Genomic DNA, 6,579 nt, shown 5'->3' with positions numbered 1-6,579 from the left:
GTTACAGAACATGGCCAGCATCATTACTTGCTTGCACAAAATCTATTCTCCTCTTTCCATATTGCTCTCAGAAGTCCAATTTGGTTTGGGATGTAAATTTAACTACATCTTAGGGAAAGGACCCATCCTTTTGGATCGTAGATACACGATCCAATTCTGCACAAAGAAATATAAGAAGAAATCTGATCGGGGCTTGTGAGAAAGATTTTTTTCTCTACGTGGTTAGAAAGAAGCGACCAAGGAAAGCCACTGTGCCCCTCACTACTTCTGTTTCCTACCCTTGAACATGATTAGGGGAGGCTGAAACAGAGGAGATACAATAAACTTTCAACAATGAGAGGGAAGCCAAAAGTATCAGAGTCGACCCACTGAATCAATACAGTAACTACCTCCATGCGGACGTTATCTGGGGTAGAAAGTCCTCAAAGATGGCTGTGAGCCCTTCCTCCCCTCACCGTACTCACACGTTGCTTCCCGCATCCAGAGGTGGGATGGGATCTATTTTCTATTTTCCCTCTCCTTGAACGGGCTGGCTTTGTAACTTACTTTCACCAATAGAATATGATGGAAATGACACAGTGCCAGTTCTAGGACTAGTCTCAGAGTGACTTCCTCTCTCAGCAACCAGTTACCAGGTAAGAAGTCTGCATACCCTGAGATCTTCATGCTGTGAGGGAGCCCAAGCTAGCCACATGAAACCACATGGAGAAAGAGACAGCTGGTCAGCCACCAGATACCCCAGCCCCCCAACTGAAGCACCAAACATGTGAGTAACGAAGCTATCTTGGACGTTCCAGCCCCAGCAAATGCAGAGGGAATAGACGCAGCAAGGTGAGTCCAGTCCAGATGGCAGAATCATGAGACGTAATAAACTGATACTGCACAACTCATCAGTTCCAGGCAAAAATCATTTCTAACTAATACAAAGAAGTTCACCAATCATATGGAAAGAGGCAGGTGCTCCAGTCACCATATGGCTGTCAACCTGTGTACCAAATATGAACCACATCAACTATGAGTTAAGATCTGTAAGGTTTCTCCAATTATCTTGTGAATTACACAATTGTATGTTTATGTATTTGTTGTCATAAATAAATACATATTCATTTGTATTTGCTTATTATATGTTGCAAACATGTAAATGTACCAAAGTTTTGAGATGTTATTTTAGCAGTTCTCCATTTTTACACATTAATAAGGCATCTCAAAAATCAAGAGGGACCCAGGATAACTTGAGTTCTGGGAGGCCCTGTTTTTCCTGTCAGACTGAAGAGTCTGTATTTTATACTCAAGATGATGACAGACATTGAAGGAGATTTTGATCAGGGGAGGGAGATGATCAGAGATAATCATATAAGATTTTCAAATTAGTGACTGGGAAGTCTGAAAGATACATCTGAGGGCATAAGACTCTGTCAGGAAAAGAAGTGTGAAATAACAACTCTGACCAGAGTCATGACCAGGAATGAAGGGAAATCCTAGATAAGAAAGGCAACGAGAGTTCAGTTTGGAAGGAATTGGTATCTGAATTGACTTGGATGAACCACAGGGACTCCTACGGAAGCAGATCCCCAAGTACCCTACACTTAATAATAATTGTAGCCAACACGTGTTGTCCACACATTCATTACTATGTGACAGATCCTGTTCTGAGTTTTTAATATGAATAACTGCCTTTAGTCCTGACAACAGCCCTATGCAGTTGATAGTATTATCGTACCCATTTTACAGGTGGGGATACTGAACCCCAGGGAGGTTAAGTCATGACAGAGCCAGAATTCCAGCCCAGCAAGAGGGCTGCAGAGCCCAGGCTCTCAGCAACTTTGTCATCTACTGCCATCACACCAGCTACCTCCCGGTCTCCCCACTAGACTGTGACATTCTTGAGGCAGGGACTGTGCTTCTCATAGCTTTAGCTTCCTGTGCCTGATCCATATTTGTTGCTTAATAAATACCTGTGAATGAGAGGATGATTCATTGAATAAACTCCATAATATGTAATATTCAAGAACTGAGAGTCTGCAGATTGTGAATTTGGGAAATAAAATCTGTGGTGCCCTCAATGCCTGATGACCAAATGAGGCTAGAAATGCTTGTCAAGGGATCTAAACACCAGCATAAACTTCCCCTTAATGCTGAAAAATGCTTCCCAAAGTAAAAATGGTACAAATGAAGATAGATTTCACCCAGGAGAAAGGATTTATGTGTTTGACAATTATGTTAATCAGTTTTATCCTAGTAAAACGTCCGTTTCTAATTCTTAAGTTTTTAAGAAGGTAAAATTAAAACAAAACAGCTTTAAATCTTTTTCTCGAACAATACCGTTGTCTTTGGTATCCACAGGGGATTGGTTCCAGGACCCCCTCAGATACAAAATCCTCAGATGCTCAAGTCCCTTATATAATATGGCTTAATATTTGCTTATAACCTGTGCACATCATCCCTTATACTTTAAATCATATTTAGATTACTTATAATACCTAATACAATGTAAATGCTACGTAAATAGTTGCCGGCAGCTCAGGAAAATTCAAGTTTTGCTTTTTAGAACTTTCAGGAATTTTTTTTCGAGTCTTTTCATCTGTGGTTGGTTGAAATCTGTAGATTTGGAAGCTGTGGATTCAGAAGGCTGACTATACTTGCTTCCTAAGAAATGCTAGACAACTTCCCTATCATTTTGACATTATTTTCCAATCTTCAAAATCATTCAACTGAATAGTTATTAACTAAAATATATTATAAGACTTGAAAGTTGGAAACTTAATCAAACAAAAGTTATTACTTTAATTACAACAAACTGTTCTAACAGTTCATTTCACAAAAGTACAAAATCACGTAACAGTACAGGTTCAATGGCTTAAAAAATATAAGTATCTTAAGGTGGATTTATTTAGCTGGTGTCAGAGAAATGATTAGTAACCATTTTAAGAGCTACATTTCATTTGTACTTCAAATTCATGCTATTTCACAGCTCAGAGCATAAAACTTGCATGTGTGCTAATTAGATTCAATGACTATTTGAGATTTTCTGGTAAAAATTTTGTACCCTAGTTAAAGATAAGTATTTGGAGGGTAATGGTAGCTTTTAGGAAGCCCTTATCAAAAGACTGTACCCCCTAAGCAGCTTCTGCCATTATTTAAGCCATCTTTATCTTTTTTTTTTTTTTTTTTTTTTTTTTGCTGCACCACGTGGCTTGTGGGATCTTAGTACCCAGGCCCCCGGCAATGGAAGCACAGGGTCCTAACCACTGAATGGCCAGGGAATTCCCAAGCCATCTTTATCTCGGATTAACTCCAGAGGGTTTGTCAACTGACAGAAGATCAGAAGTGAATTTTCATTGGTGAAATAATTGGTGCTCAGGATATGGAGATTGGCTTAAAGGAGTGGTGCCCTAGACCTCACCCAGTATCCTGTGTTCAGCCACTTTTGGGAGAGTCTGACCCCTGATCTCAGATTAACTGAATTCCACTGCTAGAAAATGGTCACATTTTCCTGGAGTGACCATTTCCTGCAAAATACTTTCAGAATATATGAAAGGACTGAGAGCAGAGTCTTTGCCTTCCCACAGAGGAAGCCAATGCTGGTTTGCTGACAAAGATTTGTACACGTAGCAGCGTTCAGTCTGAACCCACTTTTATTGTGAAGCGTTACCTGGTAGTGAGGACGTGGCAAGACCTGGAGTTCTGATCCATTTCCAACTTCTCTCATCAACCAAAGGTAACCAAATATTTGTCAGTGACAAATTGGTCCGTTCACAGCGGTTCTACAAACACAGAAACTTTAGATTAATGGCTAAGAATGATTGCAGAGAGTATGTGGTAACAGAACACTCGGCCCGAGTGTATCAGGGGTGAAGAATTCATAGTGGGATGCAGTGCTCTTGTGCAATCATTTGCACAAGTCTCAGATGTTATTAATTATTAACCTGCTGAATCACTGGGAAAGCACGGGTCACTTGCGCTGCAGGCATTTCAAAGGGCTGCCTCTTTCCTGAAGCTGACGGTATTCACTGGTTCTTGTTTAGAGTTGCCAAGGCATATGCTTATCTCCAAGTCATAATGACATTCAACCATCTGCTCTGCGTCCTCATTCCTCACCTAGAGGCTATCAGAATGCTACCAGTTCTGTAGGATTTCAGAGGAAGTCGTTCAGAGAGGCTGCCTTTGAAATTTGTCGTTATCATTTTGCCTGCACACACAGAACAAACTCCTGAAAGACAATTAAAACACTGAGCTCTTTTTCCAACACTTGATGTTTTACTTGACTGATTTTATAGACACCTTTTATTATGCTTGCCTTTTTTCCATCTCAGCCAATTGCTCCAATGAAACATATTTCTTCTCTTACAGGGAACACCCATAAGACATTTTTCTCTAACTAGAGAAAATGAGATTATCGTTTTACCACATAACTTTTCTAAGTTTTCAAATCACATCTTCTACATGAATATTTCACAGAAAAATAACAATTCTGTACATAAAATTCTACTTCTGGGCGAAGTGTACAATCTTTAGTCAGACCTCAAAATAAAATTGGGGTAGCATTTGCCAATTTGCAAAGAGTCTCTACACATGTGATCTTATTTCTCATCAAAACCACATGATGCTGGGGGGAGGGATAAATCAGGAGTTTGGGATTAACATATACACAGTACGATATATAAAATAATCAACAAGGACCTACTGTATGGCACAGGAAACTATACTCAATATCTTGTAATAACCTAAATGAGAAAAAAATTTTAAAAAGAACATAAATATATATGCATAACTGAATCACTCTGCTGTACACCTGAAACTAACACAACGTTGTAAATCAACTATACTCCAATATAAGATAAAAATTAACAAACAAAAAATAAACCCACATGAGGCAGCATTTCCTTTCTGCTGCTGCCAGGATGGCGATGCCCCTGTTGCGGTGCATTTCCTGCGGCCGGTGGTTTGGGAGCCCAGGTCGGTCAGGAGTCTTGCCCCGGGGCTGTGTAAAGCCCACTTGGGCACCCAGGGGTTGCTGGCGGTACAGAAGGCTCGGGGTCTGTTCAAGGAATTCTCCCCAGAGAGAGGAACGAAGACAGAGCTCCCCCAGCTCTTCGACCGCGGCCTGGCAAGCAGTTTTCCTCAGGCCATCCACCGCGGCTTCGACCCCACGGCGGACTGGCTTCCGGTGCGGCAGCCGCTGGCGCTTTGGGGCCTCACTTCCAGTGAGCGCGCCACCACGTGACCACGCCACCACGTGACCACACTGGTGGGAGAAGCCATGGCGCCGGCGAGACCAAAGCTGCGGCACCGGCACCGCAGAGCACTAGGCGCTGGAGGCTGAGCCTGTGTGAAGAGGCGTGTGCGCCTGCTCCAAGGGCTCGAGGCTCATCACCGGCGGCTGTTCACTAATGGGCCGACTTGGGGCAGCTTTATGGTGCAGTGCAACCCCGCCTGGTACCGGAAGCAGCACCTGGTGGACTTCCTAGCGGCAGTGGTCGGCCACTTCCGCATGGGCACGCAGCTGAACCTCAAGAGCCTCGAAGGCAGGAGTTTGGCAGAGTTGTAATACCTGGTGCTCCAGGCCTCTGATTTCTACTACATGTTCCATTGTTATGGATGCCGGGTCCAGCTGGGTGGATCTGAACAGCTAGACAATATCATGTCCGAATCTGAGTTCATCCACAAGTTGACTGGAGAAGATGTATTATATTTGGAATCTCTGTTCCTCTAATTACAGCTGGAGCAAAACTGGGAAAGTCAGCTGGCAATGCTGTTTGGCTTACGGTATCGATTTTTTGTCAGGCAGCAAGATGATTGGGTAGAAAGGTCCCTGAAGCTCTTCACTTTTCTGCCCCTTGCAGAGATTGACCACATAATGTAGCTACATGTCAAAGAGCCAGAAAAGCGGGGTCCTCGGAAACGACTTGCTGCATTAGTCACAAAGCTTGTTGAGGAACAAGAAGGGCTGGACTCTGCTAAAAGTTTCACACAAGCCCTTTAGCAGCATAGATGCACTGGAGGTCATGTGTGATCAAGGGTTATAAGAGTTGTCGAAAGAAGCGTCATTTCTGAATTAGTTCTTGACCCTGGAACAAGCGTCCTAGATTTGCTGCAAAGTAAATGCCATTCCAGATGGTCCCTGAGCGTATCAGATGATCACAGAAGGCAGTCAGTATAAATCACAGACAAGTAACAAATCCTGAGAGTGTGTTAGGTGTCGGACCACATATTCTTAAGAATGGCCTTTCGTTATGTAAAATAGGAAAAAGGAATTTCTACGTGATAAAATGGCTTCAGCTGTGATGAAAAACCCTTCTGATGGTTCAAACTTATTCATCATTCATTCCCAAGACATACGAACTTATACCTTCGCTTTTGCAAATCCAAATCAGAGAATGGAGTATACTCTCGGCCTCACAGTGTGAGTAATTTCATTATTTATATAGGTTGATTATGTTTGTGGAGTAGTGGGCTATTTTATTTCCTGATCCGTAAACATTAAGGACTACCATAGAAAAGCATGATTTCCAGGATTAATCTCTTTTAATAATTATACTTCATGAAAAACGAAATGCTCTCTTTCCTGGCCTTGCTCTT

General features: G+C 42.2%; 1 pseudogene; it reads left to right on the top strand.

Moving 5' to 3' along the window:
* The first annotated feature begins 4,611 nt into the window (after positions 1-4,611).
* Positions 4,612-6,343, top strand: LOC111164239 (tyrosine--tRNA ligase, mitochondrial pseudogene; annotated as a pseudogene).
* Positions 6,344-6,579: the final 236 nt, after the last annotated feature.

The sequence above is a fragment of the Delphinapterus leucas genome, chromosome 10 (assembly GCF_059928025.1).
Source record: "Delphinapterus leucas isolate spDelLeu-1000000601 "Yukka" chromosome 10, BTC_Dleu_Yukka2, whole genome shotgun sequence".
In the NCBI taxonomy this organism is placed as follows: Eukaryota; Metazoa; Chordata; class Mammalia; order Artiodactyla; family Monodontidae; genus Delphinapterus; species Delphinapterus leucas.
This window is presented reverse-complemented; position numbering and strand designations above follow the sequence as displayed.